The sequence below is a fragment of the Pyrus communis genome, chromosome 4 (genome assembly GCF_041283825.1).
Source record: "Pyrus communis isolate YQ-2024b chromosome 4, ASM4128382v1, whole genome shotgun sequence".
NCBI classification, from domain to species: Eukaryota; Viridiplantae; Streptophyta; class Magnoliopsida; order Rosales; family Rosaceae; genus Pyrus; species Pyrus communis.
In genome coordinates this window covers 2,666,731-2,690,043 of record NC_142568.1, presented here as the reverse complement: position 1 = coordinate 2,690,043, position 23,313 = coordinate 2,666,731, and the positions used below count along the sequence as shown (strand labels likewise).

Genomic DNA, 23,313 nt, shown 5'->3' with positions numbered 1-23,313 from the left:
TTTTTGGGCCTTTGGATGCCATCCCCACAGCCTAACATCTTTTGAAAAAAAAAAAAAACCTATCCCTTTGCAAACATATGAATTTCTTAGGATAATACTTCGGTACTCGTACTCTTTAGTGTATATTTTATGTATCCCTCTCCCTTGAGTTGGAGCGTTTTGCTAGACTTAACTACTCAATTGCATCGATTCTTATCATTCTAGGAGCATTTGATCCACCTTCCTATTGTAAAGCATAGGTTCCACCGGTGCATAATTAGACGAGGTAAGCTTCTACTCCCTTGGCTTTCGAGAGCATTTTCAAGCATTTTCACATTCGAACAGAACCACTGAGCAGCACTTGCCATCGAGAATATGGAGCTTTAAGCACATTCAATTGATTGGTAGTACAACGGTCCTTTGTAAAATCTAAGGAATCTTAATGAAACATTCTTGGTACTGTTCACTTTTAACGTTAAGGACATTTTTATCTTGAAAAGTCACTCCTAGTACTATGCACTTACACCTTTATTTTGTCATTTTCATTAAAATAAAAGTTTTTGAGGATTTTTTTGTTAGTTTTCCTTAAAATCTAAGGCCTTTTCCGCTTTGGCCCAATAAAAAAAATATATCACGTCTTATTTGTTTTTGTAGTCTAAGAAGGATCAAATAACATATCCATTATTATATATATTTTTTCAATAGCATATGTGTTATAATATCATTCGACAAAATAAAAAATAAGTACACATTAGTGAATACTCAAGTATTATCAGCTCTCAAATGACTTGAAAGTGACAATATTGTTCTTTAAATTTCAACACAAAACTAATTAATTAATAAATTACATCTCTAATTGATTTTTGCCGAATCTTGTTTCTTTGATAAAAGAGCAGCCACAAAATCCTCCATTGCCTTAACAGAAGACCCCTTCTCCTTTCCTTGATCACCATCATTATCTCTAATTGATCCTCTTATCTTCCCCTTAATCTCACCTGCATTTTTCCTCATCTCCCCTCCCTTTCCACTCGTCCATCACCAGATCAATCACCTCCTTCACCTCCTTCCATCCAATATTACTCTGCACAACCCTCGTCAGCTCCACACTCACACCCATCTCCTCCACCAACATCTTCGAATTATAAGCCTGCTCCGCCGCCAACGGCCACCCCACAATCGGCACGCCCTGGCTCAAGCTCTCCATCACTGAATTCCACCCGCAATGGCTCACAAAAACCCCTGTGGATTTGTGACAAAATCTCCAACTGGGGTGCCCAGTTGTGCACTAGCAACCCCTGTTTTCGTTTACTCATTATTTCCTCAAACCCGTGCGGCAGCCACTCTGCTCTGAACTCACCCTTTAGATCAAACCCCACCGGAGGCCTTATCACCCAAACGAAAGGCTTGCCGCTTTCTTCCAACGCAACAGCCAATTCCATCATTTGGGTTGCACTGATAGTGTTCTGAGAACCAAATGAGATGTAAATGACAGAACTCGAACCTTGCGAGTCAAGCCACTCGAGGCATTTCTTTGCGGAAAAGCCCAGTTCTTTCCCCGCGCGCTGCCTCGAGACCTTTAAGTCCGATGTGGATGAGTTTTTTAGTGCATCAGCAGGAATTAGAGGACCAACGCACCAAACATGAAGCTTCAAGCTATCCCTCAAGATATCCAATCCCAACGGCTCAATTTCCTCCACGGTATTACACAGCCAACCAAAAGATTTTTTAGAAAGAGAAATCTGGGACTGGAAAAATCTTGACCAAGAGTCTGTACCGTCTGCAGCTCTTACAAACGAACTCAGCTGAGAGATGTGGAACCTGCAGTGTTCCGGGAAGCCGGGGATGGTGAAGTATTCGTTGCTTGCGGAGCGGTGAGGGAGGCTGAGCCAGACTGATGTGTAGGCTGCAAAGCCGTAAGCCCCGCTTGTTTTGAAACTCACATTGACAGTGCCTAAGCTGTTCGCAAGATCGGTAGCCCATCCGAAGAACACGTCAGAGATCAAACAGAGCGGCGAGCAGGAGGTTCGAGGTTGAGTGAGGCGGCTAAAAGGTTGATCATTTTGGAGAGGGGGAGGTTCTCTGTGGTTTCTGTGTTAGGGGGGAGGTCGTGGTCTGAGCTGCAGAACGGAAGTTCGGCCAAGTGGATGTTGTTGTGATTGGATGAGGCGGAGGAAATGGTGGATTGGAGGGATTTGATGTTGAGAGGGGTGGTGGCGATGGTGATTGAGAAGTTTGTTGACTGTTGGATGTGCTTCGCGAGTGATAGGAATGGTATGATGTGGCCTTGAGCCATGAATGGCAGCATTACTATATGCTCTTTCTCAAATCCCATTCTTTTTTTTCATTTTTTTTTCTGATGATTTTTTGAATGATCTATAATGGTGAGGAGGAGGGAGAAGAAGAACAATTTTTTTTCCGTCTTTGATAGTCCGGACTACTGGGTACTTCAACTTTTTTATCAATTACATCGGCATTTGAAAAAAAATTGTAATTTCTTCAATTTTTTGTACTACTAAGTAGAGAGTAGTGACAAATTTGAGGATTTTAACGAATCGTCGGTGCCAACTCTGTATTCTATGAAATTCTGATAGTTACAGACATTGCCACATTTGAAGTTGGAGTTTGGAGAATACTAAAAGCCAATGCATCACCCGACCCGATACATTTCTTCGCCTAATTAGGTTTGTTGTATAAACAAAAGAGGATGTCACGTCGAAACGAATTATGTATTTTGTTTCTTCCTCTTGTTTTTTTTTCCCTTATGGTTTGTAGTTCAGTTATGCATCAAGATTATGCATGCTTTTGCATTTCTCAGGTTGCGTAGCGTACGTTACAATTTGAAACATTTTGCATTTCTCAGGTTATGCACCAATATTCCCGTACCAACATTACAAAACATTGTGTCAAAAATATGAGGTGGTGGAGAATTCATAAAAAGTCTCACTTTAAAAGAGTCTCCTTAGCATTTCTATCTCAAAAAACATTGTAGAATTATAAGTGACAACTTCTCGGAATGAATATTTCATCTTCTACCTTCAACGTCACAATTTGAAACTAATTCTCTAAATGTCTTGAATCTAGTAAGTTGTTCCCCTTAAAAAATTAATATATCTACTTCTACGAAAGCAAGAAATGAACTTTCTATACGATCTCATTATTTAGCATTTAAGGGTATTATGGGACCATGAATTTTGGACCACAAGATCGAGCTGGTCGGAATGACTGATATCACATAAGCTCCGGAATGAACCTCACGATGTGAAGTGAATTGACGTCAACGAACTATCGGAGCAAGTCACTTCGAAAAGTCTCAGATCGTGTTAATGGATGGGCAGAGTAGTTTTAGCCGCCGGATAGCTAGAAAAGAGATAGCATCATCACTGCCAAACATGTGTCTTGCTTTAAGCTGCTAGTAAATTTATATAAAGATTAAGAACGATTGCTCTCGCAATTCTGGTGGATAAACAAAAAGAAAAAACTCGGTAAAGACTACACTGAGCATTTTTGGAAAAAATAAGGGCAATTAGCTGGAATAGATTATTCTAATAGGATACTGTGACAGTGATGGAGCGGCTAATTAAGAGGATGATATGAAGAGTACCTAAGGTTATGCATTCACCTTTGGTAGTGAACCTGGTCATATGTGAAACAAGTATATGTTGCATTCACCTAAGGTTATGGAGAATGATTTTTCATTTTGAGAGGATTAGAAATGAAGAAAACTTCTCCCTTTTAGTCCTCCCATTTGGAGATAATTGAAATGGACAACTTTTCTTTTTGGGTAATCCTTCGTCTACCTCTATATTGGACATAATTTATTCATTTCATTTTTCAATGCACTTTTAAAATAGTGTCACATCCATTCGAATCAGATCATGTATGCCAAACGACGTCGAAAGGTTGACAGCTTAACAGTTGCAATGAGTGGACATGACTCAAGTAATGCCCTTGTTTATAAAATGAATGAGAGTGAGTGAAGAGGGTGGGAGTACACAACTGGTTTGGGATAATGCCTTTAAAAATAACTATTCATGTTAATTAGCTGTAAAATAGAATGGTTTTATGAAATCTAGTTGTAAAAGTGATGTGTGTAGAATATAATTGTTGTTGTTGTGCTATGAAGTCTACTTGTAAAAGTGATGTGTGTAGAAGGATAAGCAGCATAAGTTTAAAAAAATTAGTGAGGGCAGTAAAAGAATTTAAAATATGCGTTAAAGCTCAGCTCCATTTTTTATGAAATCAATTTTTCACAACATTATAGACTCGTTTAGAAGTATTTTTAAAATAATTAAAAATGTTTTTAGCGAAAATATTTTTGGGTCCTAAAAACACTTGAAATGCTTCTTATAAGAAGCATGAGTTTCTTGCATGAAACACTTCAAGTGCTTTACAGGATTTGTGTGCATTTTTACTAAGCATTGATTTTACATACATTTTCACCAAAAGTACTTTCAGCAATTTTAAAAGTACTTCTAAACGAGCTCTACCATAACCTACAACCTACAGCCGATTACTTTTAAAATAAGTAGGATATTCACTACACACTTTTCTCTCTTAACTTTGAAGTGAAGCATTTTCAAGGTGAGAAAAAAAAAAAAACCAAATGGGACGTAAGTATTATGTTTGTAAATAGGGTTGTGGTTTTCACACACCCTTAACTACTTTTCCCACACCCCTTCATTTTTTTAATACTTAATTGGTATCCTACTATTTAATCTTCCATATATACCCCTTCCTATTTAATCTTTCATTAACTACCATAAAAAAGTAGGAAGGGTATATATGGAAGATTAAATACTAGGATACCAATTAAGTATTAAAAAAATAGGGAATGGTGTGGGAAAAGGGACCATGATCCTCTCCTAATCTAAGGACGAGGATCCTGGAAAAGTAGTTAAGGGTGTGTGAAAATCACAACCCTTGTAAATATTAGGGTTTGAACTCCCTTTTCATATACAAACTAAATCTTGTTTTAATATAATGGATATGTTTATATTAAGAAGTGAGGGTTAAGTTAAGCTACAAAATGGGTCAATACATTAATTTGGTATTTTCATTCACGAGATTTGAACATAAGATCCTGGACTTAAAGAAGTAGAACTAGACCGTAATATTAAGTATAAAAATTATAATTTATAATTTTACAGGTGTATAAGCATTACAATTACTCAACTTAGGGTGTCATAAAGTGAAAGGTCGATTTGTAGGTTGAATAAATTTCCACTTTAATTCATATAACTTCAATTTTCACAAGTTGACATGTAGCATACACATGAAGGCATAATGAGGGCATTTGTTCCAAGTTTCAACCCTACCCTCTTAGCCAGGTGCAGGCCTTTTTGGACTTTGGATGCCATCCCCACTGCCTAACATATTTTGAAACAAAACCTATCCCTTCGCAAACATATAAATTTCTTACAGGATAATACTTCGGTACTTTCTAGTCTATATTGTATGTATCCCTCTCCCTTGAGTTGGAGCGTTTTATTAGACTTCGCTACTCGATTGCATTGATTCTTATCTTTCTAGGAGCATTTGATCCACCTTCCTATTGTAAAGCATAGGTTCCACCAGTGTGTAATCAGACGAGGTAAGCTCCTACACCCTTGGCTTTCGAGAACGTTTTCAAACATTTTCGTATTCGGAGAGAACCATTGAGCAGCACTTGCCACTGAGAATATGGAGCTTTAAGCACATTCAATTGACTGGTATTACAACGGTCCCTCATGAATTCTAAAACCTTTTCCGCTTTGGCCCAATAAAAAAATGTAACGTATTATTTGTTTTTATAGTCTAAAGAAAGATCAAATGACATATCCATTATTTCAATTTTTTTTTTTAAATAGCATATGTATTATAATATCATTCGACAAAATCAGAAATAAGTATTCACTAGTGAATACTCAAGTATCATCAGCTCTCAAATGACTTGAAAGTGACAATATTATTCTTTAAATTTCAACACAAAAACTAATTAATTAATAAATTACATCTCTAATTGATTTTTGCCAAATCTTGTTTCTTTGATAAAAGAGCAGCCACAAAATCCTCCATTGCCTTAACAGAAGACCCCTTCTCCTTTCCTTGATCACCATCATTACCTCTAATTGATCCTCTTATCTTCTTCTTAATCTCACCTGCATTTTTCCTCATCTCCCCTCCCTTCCCACTCTTGTCCATCACCAGATCAATCACCTCCTTCACCTCCTTCCATCCAATATTACTCTGCACACCCCTTGTCAGCTCCACACTCACACCCATCTCCTCCACCAACATCTTCGAATTATAAGCCTGCTCCCCCGCCAACGGCCACCCCACAATCGGCACGCCGTGGCTCAAGCTCTCCATCACTGAATTCCACCCGCAATGGCTCACAAAAAACCCAGTGGATTTGTGTGACAAAATCTCCAACTGGGGTGCCCAGTTGTGCACTAGCAACCCCCGTTTTCGTTTACTCATTCTTTCCTCAAACCCGTTAGGTAGCCACTCTGCTTTGAACTCTCCCTTCAGATCAAACCCCACCGGAGGCCTTATCACCCAAATGAAAGGCTTTCCGCTTTCTTCCAACCCAACAGCCAATTCCATCATTTGGGTTGCACTGATTGTGTTCTGAGAACCAAATGAGATGTAAATTACAGAATTCGAACCTTGCGAGTCAAGCCACTCTAGGCATTTCTCTGCGGAAAAGCCCATTTCTTTTCCCGTGCGCTGCCTCGAGACCTTTAAGTCCAATGTGGATGAGTTTTTGAGTGCATCATTAGGTATTAGAGGACCAATGCACCAAACAGGAAGCTTCAAGTTATCCCTCAAGATATCCAATCCCAACGGCTCAATTTCCTCCACAGTATTACACAGCCAACCAAAAGATTTTGTAGAACCCGAAATCTGGGGCTGGAAAAATTTTGACCAAGAATCTGTACCGTCAGCAGCTCTTACAAACGGATTCAGCTGAGAGATGTGGAACCTGCCGTGTTCTGGGAAGCCGGGGACGGTGAAGTATTCGCAGCTTGCGGAACGGTGAGGGAGGTTGAGCCAGATTGATGTGTAGGCTGCAGTGCCGTAAGCCCCGCTTGTTGTGAAACTCACATTGACAGTGCCTAAGCTGTTTGCAAGATCGGTAGCCCATCCGAAGAACACGTCCGAGATCAAACAGAGCGGCGGGCGGCCTTCCCGTTTGATGATATCAGTGATAAGGCTGCGAGCAGGAGGTTCGAGGATGAGTGAGGCAGCAAAAAGGTTGATCATTTTGGTGAGGGGGAGGTTCTCTGTGGTTTCTGTGTTGGGGGGGAGGTCGTGGTCTGAGCTGCAGAATGGAAGCTCGGCCAAGTGGATGTTGTTGTGATTGGATGAGGCGGAGGAAATGGTGGATTGGAGGGATTTGATGTTGAGAGGGGTTGTGGCAATGGTGATTGAGAAGTTTGTTGACTGTTGGATGTGCATTGCAAGTGCTAGGAATGGTATAATATGGCCTTGAGCCATGAATGGCAGCATTACTATATGCTCTTTCTCAAATCCCATTTTTTTCTTTTTCTTTTTTTCTGATGATTTTGTGAATGATCTGTAATGGTGAGGGGGAGGAAGAAGAAGAAGAAGAATTATTTTCCGTCTTCGCAATTTGAGAAACACTGAAACTCTTTAATTTTTCGTACTACTGAAGTAGACAGTAATCTTTGAGGATTTAAACAAGTCGTCGGTGTAGGAAATGCGATCACAATGCCAACTCTGTATCCCTTGAAATTCTTACGGTGACTGACGTTGCCACATTTGTTAGAGTTAGGCGAATGATAAACGAAAGGGTTCCTCTTCCGATCCCATCTATCAAATCCTTCCCATTAACTAATCTCGTTCTTGAAATTTAATCCAACAGCTAAAAACAGAGATCATTTTAAAAGTTATAATAACTTTAACAGTTCGATCAAATTTCAAGGATCTCAGTTGATTGATGGGGAGGACTTGGTGGAAGGGATCCGGAGAGAATCCCTTCCCAAGTCAATGGACCATGCCGGATAAATTTATTTGCCTAATTAGGTTTGGCGTATAACAAAGAGTCATGCTACGGAAGTCAAAAATTAGCAGACCAAACAAGGTGTCATCAATAGCAAATGAACAGGTTTATCAACGATTAAGTAATAAATCAATCATTAACTTCTATGTCATTTAGTTTACAAAATTTAGTCTACAAATTTAATCTCCTTAGCATTACTCATAAACAAAAGAGGAAGGTTAGGACGTTGAAACAATATCATGCGTACTTTTGCATTTCTAAGGCTGGGTGCCGTACGTTGCCACATTTGAAGTTTGAGTTTGGCGAATGATAAAAGTAAGTGGACCATACCGGATACATTTCTTTGCCCAATTAGGTTTGGCGTATAAACAAATAGTAATGCTATGCAAACTAAATTTGTAGACTAAATTAGCAATCCAAATGATATGTCATCAATAAAAAATGAGCACATTTATCAACAATTAAGTAATAAATCAATCACCAACTTCCATGTAATTTACAAAAAATTTAGTCTACAAATTTGAGGGAGTATTCAGTTGAGAATTTGACGAATTTTAATGAATTTATAAATCCATAGATTTTTATGGAGTTTAATTGATTTGTAGATATTCCATGTAAAATTTTGATTCAATTCCCTCAAAATCTCATAGGGAGATGTGAGATTTGTGGATACTTAAAATACACTACAAAATCTTTCCCTTCTAATTCCTCAACTTTTTGAAATTATTTAAAATCAAATTCTAATTGAATACACCTAAAATGTTATAAACTTCATTAAAATCCTAATTGAATGCATCTAAATTTCTAAGAATTTTAATAAAAGAAAACTAATGAAAATGTTTTGAAAACTTTGAGTTTTAACAATAAGGATAAAATAAAGGGTAAAATGAATAGTACTAGGTTTGACTTTTTAGTGCAAAAATGTGGTTTTTCGTTAAAGTGAACAGTATCGCAAACTTTTCGTTAAAACTCCCTTTTAATAAACTATCTTAAAATCATGATTGAATACACATTAAATTTCAATTTCAATACAAAAACTAGTTAATAAATTACTAGTAACATAATCACCACTCATTAATTTGTGACAAATCTTGTTTCTTTGATAAAAGAGCAGCCACGAAATCCTCCATTCCCTTGAGAGCAACTCTAGCGTGAGAGCCCTCTTCACAGGCTATTTACTATTCAATTCACCTGGCGAACAGTAACTGCCCTTAATGAACAGTAATCGCTTTTTGCATCTCTACCGTTACACTTCAATAGCCCTGGCAATAGACAATAAAATATTAGTATTTTATTTATTTATAAAATAATACAAAATAATTTTAATTGTAATTTCGGATAAGATTTTTAATCGTTCCTGTTGTGCTACGTGTCATTATCCGAAGTATTATTAAATAATACAAAATAATTTTAATTGTAATTTCGGATAAGATTTTTAATCGTTCTCATTGTGCCATGTGTCATTATCCAAAGTATTATTAAATAATACAAAATAATTTTATTAGTAATTTCGGATAAGATTTTTAATCATTCTCGTTACGCCACTTGTCATAAAATCCGAAAAGAGAATTATTGGGGATGGATTTCCGATAAGATTTTTAATCGTACTCGTTGCACCACGTGTCATTATCCGAAAATACAATTATTGGTGATGGATTTCTGATAAGATTATTAACCAATCACATCGCACCACATATCATAATCTGTTTACAATATTTGAGGATAGATTTCCATAAGATTTTTAATGAATGACGGCATGCCACATGACATTATCTACAACCTAATCCTTTTTGAATCCTCCATATAATCTATCATCCATCCTCACAAATCTCACACCAATTTTCTCAAGATCTCTATCATTATTAATAGTTTCTACTTCATTCTTCACAAAAATCTCTATCATTATTCATAGTTTCTGCTTCTTTCTTACAGTGTCTTCTTCTTCCTCAAGGATGATGTGGGAACTCGATCAGGAAGAGGAAGAATTGTTTAACCAATCATTTGAATAAATATTCAATAAATTGGAAACAACATAAAGTACTATATTCAATAAATAATAAATTACATGACACGCCCCAACCGAGATCAGGGAGTGCTGGCCGTCACACAAAGGTGACGTAACCATGTGCACGTGCGGAAGCTAATAGAGTAGTAATAAAAGTACGAATAATTAAAAACTAGCATACAAAGTACTAGAAACATGTGCTAGCGTAAGTGAGACGCTAAGTTCAGAGCAATAAGTCTACAGCAGTCCAAAGAAAAATGATACGACAATAGTACACCCGAGGGTGACCCTACGCTGGTGAGCGTCTGTCAGAAATGCCAGAAAAGCCCTCTGAGAAACCACCGAAACAGCTAAGCAACTAGAACCTGGAGGGGCACAAAACAAAAGCGTGAGTGGGCAAAAACAAATCTTTTCGAAAACCATTAAGTAAAATACATTCTAACCCCTCGCCGTAAAACCTGTATACTTCCCAGAAGATAAACATATATACGTATGTATAGATATGCCAAACATGCTCAAGGGTATGCCAATCATGCTTACCAATATGCCATATCAAAACCTCATAATGGAATGCAAGTGCTCAGGTGTATCTCATAACGATAACATATAATCTGGCAGCCGGAGTCACCTAACGTGACCTGTACGGCTGCATATAGAGCTCAAATCTCAAACTCAATAACTGAACCTGCCCACGAGTCGGAACCACCTAAAGTGGTCTGTACGACAGGCCTGGGTGTAAAACATATATACGCTCTAGTGTTACGATCACGTGAAGGCTGTGCGAATAATCGCGAGTCACCTACGAGTCGGAACCACCTAATGTGGTCTGTACGACAGGACTGTGCACCTAACTTGGATCCAAGCTGAGCGTGTGGTGCGGGAGGTGAACATCACGTGAAGGACTGTGCCCTACTTTGGGCGGGAGCACTAACACCGGGGGTGCAGGTTATGAGCTCTCTAAGCATCTCAAACCACTACTGAAATATAAACATGAATAACACTTACCTGGCACTTACCTGTGCGTCCACAGCACCCAATATGCATATGTATGTGTATGCAACTAGTAATGCAGCTAAGGGTGCATAATCAATAATAATAATATGCATGGCATAAGACAATAACCCTTTTTACTCAATTTCTGGGAAAATAATGGTATATAGGTATATACGGAAAACAAAAGCCCACTCACTGGTATGTGGAAGGGTCGTAGCCCTCCTGCCTCGAGTGACCACGCTCGTCCTCGGGATACGTATCACCTATATGCGAAACAACTATAAAAACGTTAATTTTAAAGCACATAACCAACTTCTCGTGATAACTTCTCATACATTGCTCAAATTGGACAAATGAATATACCAACGTGCTCTACACAACCTCAGGATCACACCCATATTTTTAGAAAAAATTTCCTCCGCCACACGCGCCTCCACGCGCCGGCCAAGGCACGGCCACGCGCAGGCACGTGCCTGGCACGCTGACGGCGTCAACTGACGCCGTGAGGAATATTCCGTTAGTTCTAACGGATTCCGTCAACGGCGTCAGGAATATTCCGTCACCTTCTCCGGCGAGCCTCAGGCGACGTCGCCGGCGCCGGAAACTGGAAAAACCTTCAAACTTCGTTTTCTCTCTCGTTCCTCAACCATTTTTCACGATTCTAACACCAAAATAAAGCCCTAGACTAGTAGAACAACGCTATACAAGTTTCGAGGGTTAAAAATCGCCAGATCATACCTGTCCACACGAACCAAAACCGGCCAACTTCGAACCAAGCTATTCCGACGTCAAAACTCTTCCAACGAAGCACTCTGAGGCTCCTTGGGACACCACCAAGCTATCTATGAACTTCAAATTCCCAAAAACGTAATGAAATAAGTTTCCATGAATAGTGCTCAAATCTGCCATTGTCGAATCGACGTGAAAACAACGGATTTCTTACCTGAAAATGGTGCGATCGTGCTCCCACAAGCTTCACGATCTCGACTGTGCCCTTAGTTTCCTCGATCTGTAATGGTTTGGTGTAGTTGTGTGTGTGTGTCCGTACGTTTACAGAAGGAAGAAGAAGAAAGAAGGGAGCTCGGGAGAGAGAGAGAGACAGGGAAAGACAGAGGGAGAGGGAGATGACAGCGTGTGTGTGTGTGTGTGGCCCAGCACATGCCAACATCACACAAAATGACTAAACAACAAAACGAAACAAACTAGGGGTAAAAGGGTCATTTCACATGCACGATTTAGATAATTTCGGGACGGGATGTCACATTACAACCCAAAGTGATTGGAAAATTATGGCCTCCGATTACAAAAACTACTCTATTCATCATCACTTAACCAATTTGTGGTGCTAGGATGATATTCTCTTATGGTGCAAGGACATTTTAGGGGTATTTCGACTAATAGGCTTTCACATTTTATGTATAGTTCTTTTTCAAGTTTTCATAGATAACAAAAGCAAAATAACTTTTTAAAGTGGCAAACATTGATTAAACGTCTTTTGAATCAAAACCTATCCATTTGCTAACAATAGGAATTTCTCAATTGACTTGAAATTACCGGTAACCTAATCACCTCTAAGTAACTTTTGACTAATCTTGTTTCTTTGATACAAGAGCAGCCACAAAATCCTCCATGGCCTTGACAGAAGACCCCTTGTCCTTTCCTTGATCACCATCATTACCTCTAATTGATTTTCTTAATTTCTCCTTAATCTCACCGGCATTTTTCCTCATCTCCCCTCCCTTCCCACTCTCATCCATCACCAAATCAATCACCTCCTTCACCTCCTTCCATCCAATATTACTCTGCACACCCCTTGTCGGCTCCACACTCACACCCATCTCCTCCACCAACATCTTCGAATTATAAGCTTGATCCACCGCCAACGGCCACCCCACAATCGGCACGCCGTGGCTCAAGCTCTCCATCACTGAATTCCACCCGCAATGGCTCACAAAAAACCCAGTGGATTTGTGTGACAAAATCTCCAACTGGGGTGCCCAGTTGTGCACTAGCAACCCCTGTTTTCGTTTACTCATTCTTTCCTCAAACCCGTCAGGCAGCCACTGTGCTTTGAACTCTCCCTTCAGATCAAAGCCCACCGGAGGCCTTATCACCCAAACAAAAGGCTTTCCGCTTTCTTCCAACCCAACAGCCAATTCCATCATTTGGGTTGCACTGATTGTGTTCTGAGAACCAAATGAGATGTAAATTACAGAATTCGAACCTTGCGAGTCAAGCCACTTGAAGCATTTCTCGGCGGAAAAGCACAGTTCTTTTCCAGCGCGCTGCCTCGAGACCTTTAAGTCCAATGTGGATGAATTTTTGAGTGCCTCAGTAGGAATTAGAGGACCAATGCACCAAACAGGAAGCTTCAAGTTATCCCGCAAGATATCCAATCCCAACGGCTCAATTTCCTCCACAGTATTACACAGCCAACCAAAAGATTTTGTAGAACCCGAAATCTGGGGCTGGAAAAATTTTGACCAAGAATCTGTACCGTCTGCAGCTGAGAGATGTGGAACCTGCAGCGTTCCGGCAAGCCGGGGACGGTGAAGTATTCGTTGCTTGTGGAGCGGTGAGGGAGGTTGAGCCAGACTGATGTGTAGGCTGTAGTTCCGTAAGCCCCCGCCCGTGGTGAAAGTCACATTGACAGTTCCTAGGCTGTTTGCAAGATCAGTAGCCCATCCGAAGAACACGTCAGAGATCAAACATAGCGGCGGGCAGCCTTCTTTTTCGATGATGTAGGAGATGAGGCGGCGAGAAGGAGGTTCGAGGGCGAGTGAGGCGGCGGAAAGGTTGATCATTTTGGCGAATGGGAGGTTCTCGGTGGTTTCTGTGTTGGGGGGAAGGTCGTGGTCTGAGCTGCAAAAGGGAAGCTCGGCCAAGTGGATGTTGTTGTGATTGGATGAGACGGAGGAAATGGTGGATTGGAGGGATTTGATGTTGAGAGGGGTGGTGGCGATGGTGACTGTGAAGTTTGTGGACTGTTGGGTTTGCTTTGCAAGTGCTAGGAATGGGATGATATGGCCTTGAGCAATGAACGGCAGCATCACTATATGCTCTTTCTCAAATCCCATTTTTTTTTTTCTGAGGGTTTTCTGAATTATCTGTAAGGAGGAGGAGGAGGAGGAGGAGGAGGAGGAGGAGGAGGAGGAGGAGGAGGAGGAGGAGGAGGAGGAGGAGGAGGAGGAAGAAGAAAAATATATTGCTATTTTTTATGAGGATGGGTGCGAGAGAGTTCAAGGAACAGAACTAAGGACATGCCGTATGAAATACGAGTTTAGAATTCGTCTTTGACTACTTGACCATCTCGGTTAGTAAAATGATTGAATGTGAGACAATGTATTAAAAAAATGGTACTAACCTCCTCAATAATCTACCATTTGCTACACTAAGTTAATTTAAATAACAAAACAAATGCTATAAATATATGAAATAAAACTAAAAAATTGATTTTTTTTTTTTTAATGATTACGATAGTTTTATTTCATAAACTCAAAGAGAGTACATGTTATGGTCAAGATCACCCTTCATGACCTTGATCATACGTGAACACCGTTACAAGTACAACGAACATACACGAACGTACACCCACTAAATTCATAAGCAAACTCAACAATATCGGCAACGATGAAACCGAGACTAGACAGATATTTTCAGTACTATTTTCCATTTTTAGTCGTCTGAATTATCAGATAATTTAATTTTTATCAATTAAATTGTTTCTTCAATCATTCTTGTTCATTTTTCTTATTATTTATTGTGTAAGGGAAACTCAAAATCATCATTCTGTGTTGGGGAATTAAGAGAAATGATAGAAAGATTAATTTTTAAACAATATTTACAAATTAAAAGATGTGCTACTAATAAAAAATTAACATGTTTATCAATAGGGAATTGTTATTAGCACTCCAAAAATCACATTCTACATTCCAAACTTTCTATATTAGGAAAGAAAAATACACTTGTGAGGAGTGTAGAATGAGATTTTTGGAGTGCTAATAACACTTCCATTATCAATATTTAAATAATAATTTAATCACCAACTTCCATGTCATATTAATTAGTTTACAAATTTATACAAAAATTTAGCTTGCTTAGCATTACTCGAATTAAAACGTAAATTTGGTTATGCAAGCAACAGCAATAGGACCTGGATTGTCTGCCCTCCCCATCTCATACACTTCCCATCCCCTCCTATTTCTGCAGTCATGGTTAAGCTGCATCAACATTTTATATTCCCATTGCATTTTGTCTTATTATTTCTATAAAAAAAATCAATATAAAATGTTGATGTGGCTTAACCGTGGCCACATAATATAGGAGGGGATGTGAAGGGTATGGGATGGGGAGGGCAGACAATCTAGGTCCATAGCAATACAGACTTGGATTTGATTGGTTTCTAGTTTGCGATGTGGAGGAAATGCTGCCATAGATGCCAACTCGGTATCAAATGAGGATTCTTTCCAGATCCTTTTGTGAGGATTTCGGAGATCCTCAAATTGTGTTTCAGAAATCATTTTAAATATTTTTATTTAAAACTAAACATGAATAGTATTTGAAGAAAACTAACAGCAAGATGCACAATGAACAAACACGATTTGAAAATTCCTAAAATCTTCACAAAAAAAAAATCAGGAGAGGATCATCATTCCTCTGTATCCTGACATATATTTGGTTTCTTCCTCTTGCTTTTTTCCTTATGCTATGTAGTTCAGTTCTGCATCAATGTGATGCATGCTTTTCCATTTCTAAGGTTGCGTTGCGTACGTTGCAGATACTGTCGAATTATAAGTAGTAACTTTTAAAAATCACCACTTCATCATCTACTTTTAACGTCACTTGGAACTAGTCCTTTAATGACATGTTTACCAATCAAGATAAGAGTAGAAAGAAACAGAATTGCACGCTTTCTAAAGCATTTTAACGTTTGTTAACATGTGCACGCCTTCTAAGAGCAAGTTCAGCAGGGATGATTGCCTGATGGGCCGGGGACCATTTAATTGCAATTGCCTCCCTCCCTTGCTCCAGCTCATGCGGGCAATTGGGCTCGGGGGAGGCCTGAGTAAGAGGGGAGGCGGGAATCAACAGCCCGAGTGCTTGAGGGTGCTGATGCAAGGCTGACATCAACCATGTTAAAAAATTAATAAAAAATGTAAAACATTAATAAAAACATCTGAAAAAAAATTTAAAAATTAACAAAATTTGATTTAATTTTACTATAAATTTCTTATTATTATCTTCCACCTTACACCACAATTTTATATTTTCTCAAATACTTTGGATTGTAATTTCTTATTTAATAACACGTGGCATAACAAAACCGATTAAAAATCATATCCGAAATTACAAATAAAATTATTTTTTATTATTTTATAAAATAAAAAATACTAATATTTTATTGCCTATTGTCATGGCTATTCAGTTTATGGGTGGAGATGCAAAAGATAATTACTGTTCATTAAAGACAGTTACGGTTCACTGGAGGGGATTCAATAGTAAGTTGCTCTGGGGGACCTTTGATATGCTGGAGTTGCTTTAAAGCATTTTAACATTTACTAACACTTGAGGGATTAAAAAATAAGAACTTTAACGAAAAGGTTCCGGTATTATTTACTTTAACTAAAAACTATATTTTTACACAAAAAGTCAATCTCGGTACTATTCATTTTACTATTTATTTTGTTTTTATCGTTAAAACTCAAAATTTTCAAGTCATTTTCATTACTTTAAAAAAAAAATTGGTGAGGCCCGCCTAATGTTCAGAATCAAATTCCAAAATTACATGAAATTGGATTATTTAGATGGAAATGGTATTTGAATTCTAGATAGCTATGTACCTTTACAATAATCCTAAAGCATCCTTCCACCTTTTCTCCATCCGCCGTATGACTTTACTAGCAAACACCAAGAAGGCACCACCCACCTTCATGAAAGCATCAAGACACCAAAATCACTTCGACTCATCCACCGCCTCGATCTTGTCGGTTGGCGATGACCAAATTAAATATTAATAAAATAAAAGAGAGAAATTTATAGGGCTGTGTGTGTGTGAGTGAGAGAGAGAGAGAGAGAGAGAGATAGATAAAGGCGTCTGGGGGTGATAGGTGAGGCTGTGGCTATGTGTAAGCGGTGGGGGAAAGATAGATAAAGGGCCATGAAAGCGGTGGTCACGGAGTGGATTTTGTATTTTTATTTTTTTTGTCAAATGTTATGTTTGTTCGATTAGGAAGTCGATAGAGTTTGAACTATCATCGTAGTACAAAATCAATACTTCTTTTTATCATTGTAATAAAGAGCCACTTACGAGTAAATTAGTACAACTGATTTTATTCTCTATACAAATAAAAAATAAAAAATAAAAAGAACTTGAATCCTTCTCACAAATTTTTGAAAGTTAAAAAGAATAAAAAATTTACTAAGGATAAAAAAAATTAGCACATAAAATATAATACTTAGAATATGAGCATTCTAACAATAACATTCATTTTCATTCCGATTCATATGAGTTAGTAAGCAATTTATATGGATTGATACTATTATACTCCGGTTCCAAACAGTTTTAGTAAACATTTTCAACAAAAATCTAATTCTAACTCTATTTCCTTCCAATTTCTTCTCAATTCAATTCATATCAATTTGATTACGAATTAGTAAATGAGCCATAAATGTTTTGAATCTAGTAAGTTTTCTCCTCAAAAAGCTAGGGTGGTGCTATCCAACACCCATTTTTACCTCCATACTCCCTCTCAATTTCTTGCCACTAGATCAAATAACTTGAAGTAGATAAAATTTAGTAAGAATGTGTGAAAGGTAAAAAATGGTGTATGAATAGCCAATGGAGGATCCAGGATTTGAACCTGGGGAGTCTCAATGTTAAATGTCCAAATTTTAGTCACTGAGGCATTTCATTGAACATTTGGTGTGTTGTCATCAGTTAAACCATGTTGTGCACATGTCAGTCAAATCATGGTGCGCACATGTCAACAGATATCAACATATGCCGAAGCAATCTGATGAGTGATATCAAGAGAATTTGTCGAGTCTTGTTAATGAAACCTGTCAAGATATGTCTAAAAGGTATTATATCAAACAGTTGGTAGTTACAAAATGGAACAGTACCAAATATTCGAATGGTCTTCGAAAGAACTTCACTTGTATATTTCCCAAACTCCAAGTAATTCAGAGACTAGCTCTGTTCCAATGTGCATCCCCACCTATGAATAACATCACCTTAAAACTAATATCTCTACCTCTACCGAAGAAAGAAATGAACTTTCAACCTGTTAGTTGACAGACAAAACGAGTGACACTCCATGTAAAATAATGAGTTCATTGGAAGCTGGGGGTGTTGAATGATAGCCGCCATGTCCGGAACGAGGTTTTGTCCAAGCACCCGGAGTTGCATCATTTGAAATGTAATTGGCGGAGCCTTGAATTGAGGATTGTACATCAACAAATTGAGTAGATTTAGCCCAACCTAAAGTACAATGGGCCATGGGATTTCAATAAAGGTGATTGTTTAGACGAGTGTACAAACCCATACGGTAACACATTTTTTATTTTTTCCAAGCCACACCGTCGGATTGTTTAGAATGGATGGGTATTACCATGAATGTCGGACCATCGGATCGAGCTGGTTTGAATGAGTGTGATATCATATAAGCTTCAGAGTGAACCTCACGGTCCAGAGCGAATTAACGGCAACGGACTGTGATGCGAGAATTACTTGACACTCAAATTAAACCCTCGTTTGACAATTGTAGTAGAATGGATAAGTGAGGGATCGTTCTAGACCGGGGATTAGGAGGGCTTGCTAAAACCTTCTAAATTGACTTAAAAACATAAAAACTAAATTAAAACAGATTTAAGACACTTGGGAACAAGGAAATAAAAAAGGGGGTTTTAGTTTTGACGAAGTTGAAATAAACAAACAAAATGCAAAAATGGACAGATTGTAAACAAGTGTTGTCAAACAAGATGGTTGGTGAATTAGCTAGAGGTTCTTTCTCCACACATGATATTTATGCATATGAATCAATTTCCAGTTATTCCTTCATTGAAATATGAACGACAATGCCCCAAATTAACCGTGACATCACTAGTTAACCCTCAGATTTTCCTTATATTATTGGATTGGATGGCATCATTCGACAACCCAAAACATTCTCAAAAGTTCCCTACATGTCATCATAATAGAGATACAATCGAAGATCATTAAGAATAATGAAAACCATAAGCATTGACAAAGCATTTGCAACTATGACATCATGTTACTCATGCTAAGAATTAAACTTAACGCGATCGTGACAAGCGACCTTAACTACTTTCAAGTATAAGTTAGTAACGATTATGTGAAACCTTCTTAAACTTTAGCCACATATTTATGCATGCTAATTAAGTGTCGACCCTCAATCAACAAACACAAATAAGTTAATCATCAAATAGTTAAGCCAATTGCATTCACGAATCAAGAGTTCATAACCGGAATTCATCAATTCATATCACATAAATAATCATGGTATTGAAATCACCCCTAGCCAAAAAGGGTTTAGTTCCTCATAACTTTGAAATCAAAGAAACACCTAAACATTCCAACAACTCAAACTTGAATTGTATGAACGTTTAGGCACTCTTCTCTTCCATTCCTCATACGTACAAAATAAAGAGAATTAAAAATGAAACATTGAAATCAAAGAATCACCTAAACATTCCAACAACTCAAACTTGAATTGTATGAACGTTTAGGCACTCTTCTCTTCCTCGTTGTTGTAGCACAAGGTTTAAGGATAGGTTGTGTGATGGTATGAAGTGTTTTGGAGGGATGGGAAGTGGTTGGATAGTGGCTGCAATGGAGGAGAAAAACTGCACAGAAATGGAAGGGGAAGTGTTTGTGTTGTGTGTTTTGTATGAAAAATGAGATATGCATGAATGAATGAATGCTAGGGTATTTATAGGGGTAGTGGAGGGAACATATGGCTGTTTGTTTAAGCATTTGTGTGGATGAATGATGGAAAAACAGCTAGGACACATGTGAAAACTGGAATTGCACAAGGGGAGCAAAGGGAACCCACGGCATGGATGGATTTGTGCATGTGTTGGCTGATTAAGATTGTGGAAATGCAAGGGAATGCACGGGTTAGGTTTGAAGAAAAGGTGTGTGAATGGGGTAATTGAATGATTAAAGTGCATGTAGGTTGGATATTAAAGGATGGAATGTATGTGAATTAAGTTGGAAAGCTGGAATGATGAAGTGGGAGTGCACGGCATTGAGTGTTTGTTTGATGATGATGCATGTGATGGGTGGGAACAAAGGGGGAAACATGGCACAAGGGGGCTTGAATGAATGATTGAATGTGCATGTGGATTTAAAGAATGAGTGGTGGTGTAATGATGAAGTGAATGCATGTGACTTGTGAATACAAAGAGAAGGGGAAAAACTGGAAATACTCAAGGAGTGCACGGCATTGGGGGGGGGGGGGGGGGAAGAAATGATGGCATGAAAGTGAAGGGATTAGTGGTGCATGTGCATGTGTTTTAGGTTGTGAAAGCATGTGGATTAGGTGGAAAGAGGTGGATGTGCATGTGAGTTGAAATGCATATGTTTAAATGGTTGAAATGTGTAGATGATTATGAGTATGATAAGTGATAAGTGAATGATATGTGGTGAGTGATAAGTGAATGAAAGTGATAAGTGATTATAGGGCTAGTTTAAAGGGCTAGGGTTTAAGTACATAGAATGGGCCTAAAATAGGTTGGTTTGCATGGCATAATATGTTTGATTGGACTAGAGGTTTTCCATGGCTCAAAGGATTTGTTTGATTGGGCTAGGCCCTTTGTTTGATGTCCCCAAAGAGCATACAAGGCTTCAATTTCGTCCATCCTCTTTGCTCCATGATTAAACTATCCAATCCTTGCCCAAAAGTGCCCCAAATAGCCTCAAAATGCACTTTCTTGCGCCCTAAGCCCTTAGAACCTGAAAACACACAAAAGAAGCATAAAGGACTAAAATAACTAGAGAAACATAACGTAAATGCACGAGAACAAGCCATTTAAGTCGCATGAATATGCTTCTATCAGACTGTCGAAACAATCATTTTGATACGTCTAAGATTGTGCCAATGGATGAGCATAATAGGTTTTTATCACCCAACAAGATCCTCTCCGTATCCTTTTGGTGAGGATCATGGGGATCCGTGAATCGTGTATGTTCATCGTACATCGTGTGCGGGCAGTTTTTATCAGACACTGTTTCTGTTTAATTTTAAATAAAAATATTTAAAATGATTTCTGACCGCATGATGTACGATGAACGGACACGATTCACGGATCCCTAGGATCCTCACAAAGAGGATCCGGATTCTTTTATCACCAGCTAGAAAATAGGTGCTTATTAAAGAGGTAGCATTGTCATTGCCAAACTATGTCATGTTTTGCTTTAAGCTGCTATTAAATTTATACAAAGAGTTGAACGATTGTTCTTGTAATTTTGGTAGATTAACACAAAAAACTCAGTAAAAATTACACTGGGCATCTTGGAAAAAAAAAAGGGGCAATTAGTTGGAATGGGCACATTTTGACATATTGTTGCACTTTTGATCACTTTTTAAAAGGGCAAATAGTCTGAATGACCAATTTTTGACATTTGGTTGTAGAAATGATCAATGTTTATTATCGTCATTTTATCATCATTGCATGGTTGTTAGGTCATCGTTGCGTCATCAATATATGATCAATATTTCTTCGTTACATTGATCATTCCTAAAATCAAATGTCAAACACAGATCATTGCTGCTAATTTCCCATTAAAATTTCTATTTATGTGAGGTTGGCAAGACTTAAGAGTGAGAGTTTGAGGAATGAGCATATACATAAATGGAATGAAATTGAATGGCAGAATCGTATGAATTACATGCTCTCAAATCCCATTTTAATTTGGTTTTCCTTTCGGGATTTTTGTTGTTTGGATGTATCATTGATAATTTAATTTTGAACATTGACAATAGACATCTTTTGTTATTTTAATTTGGCAATGTTTTACAATAAATTAATTAATTTTTTTTAATACAGATGATATTATAATATTACCACGTTAGTAAGATAGAGTTTGAGTTTAAAACGTAATGAACTAAAAAAAAATAACTTAATTAATATGACAATCCACTACTTAAGTTTGAAAGAAAATGACACATATTAGCATTGCAAATGCAATGGGAACACATTTTTAGAAGATATTTTCCCATTAAATACGTTAAAACTTTCTTAAAAGAATAGGATGAAAATCATGAAGTGAGACATTTGCGGTGAGTATATTGGAAAGTTTTGAAGAAAATTGATGACCAAATGATTGTGCGTAACGAATGATGAAATGAATCCCTTTGATTCTACATACTATATAAGATGAGAAAATTGTAGCAATAGTCTTTCAACTTTAATCTAATTAGAGCAATTGTTCTTTAACTAAAAGTTTGTGACTTTTAATTTCTTAGCTTATCAAAATGTTCGCTATGGTCATTTTCATCAACTCCCTCAAAACTTTAGTCAAAATGAGTCATGTTGGAAAAAACAACTTACAATTGGTGACTATTGCGCTAATTGGGTAAAAGTTGAGGAACCATTTCTCCAATTAGGTTAAAATTGAATGAAGTTGCTACAATTTTTCTTGTTTGATTTTTCGTATTTATTATTTTATTCACCCCCACGTGACTCATTTTGACGAAAGTTCTAACGAAGAGCAAATATGGAAAACCAAACAAGAAAAATTGTGACTATTTTTTCAATTGAATTAAAGTTGAACCTTTTGCTACAATTTCTTCATTGAGATTGAGTAGGTCAAGGTCAAACCAAATCCATACTCACAATCACATTCGCACACATCTCTCCCTCCCTCCCTCCCTCATGGTGACAAGGGGTTGACTAGTATCTTTACCTCTACTGAATACTAAAGATCAATGAACAAAATTTAACAAAATATATAAAAAGTAAAAACAAACGTGTGAATAGTACTACCAAAAAATAATATCTCAACCTCTACAGAAGCAAGAAATGAACTTTTTACCTGTCAGTTGACAAACAACAAGTGACACTTCATGTAAAATACTAATTTACAACGAGCCATGGGGTTTCGATAAAGGTGATTGTTTAGCTGAGCCAACAAACTCATATGGTAACACCTTTTTTAGGATTTGGATCCTCGCCATATCCCCTCCCTGGGGATCCTAAGGATCAACAAACATGGGCCGATGATAAAAATTTGTGCAGTCTCAATTAAATGTTTTTTATATTTTTAAAAGTAAAGCACCATCGTTTTGCGTGAAAAATATAAAAAAGG

The 23,313-nt window shown here is 37.8% G+C and overlaps 1 long non-coding RNA gene and 3 pseudogenes across 2 annotated transcripts; all 4 read right to left on the bottom strand.

Annotated features, from left to right (window-relative positions):
• Positions 1 to 666: 666 nt before the first annotated feature.
• On the bottom strand, positions 667 to 2,539 carry LOC137723715 (UDP-glycosyltransferase 92A1 pseudogene; annotated as a pseudogene).
• Positions 2,540 to 5,781: 3,242 nt separating this feature from the next.
• LOC137721801 (UDP-glycosyltransferase 92A1 pseudogene) lies at positions 5,782 to 7,668 on the bottom strand (annotated as a pseudogene). The gene has a single exon (XR_015961417.1). The product of XR_015961417.1 is annotated as a UDP-glycosyltransferase 92A1 pseudogene (transcript).
• A 4,724-nt stretch (positions 7,669 to 12,392) lies between these two features.
• Positions 12,393 to 14,102, bottom strand: LOC137721787 (UDP-glycosyltransferase 92A1 pseudogene; annotated as a pseudogene).
• Positions 14,103 to 15,784: 1,682 nt separating this feature from the next.
• LOC148697296 (uncharacterized) lies at positions 15,785 to 17,059 on the bottom strand. Its single transcript, XR_015961200.1, has 2 exons — positions 16,823 to 17,059; positions 15,785 to 16,102 (listed from the first exon to the last, which is right to left on the bottom strand). It is a non-coding gene; the product is annotated as an uncharacterized LOC148697296 (long non-coding RNA).
• Between the last annotated feature and the right edge of the window lie 6,254 nt (positions 17,060 to 23,313).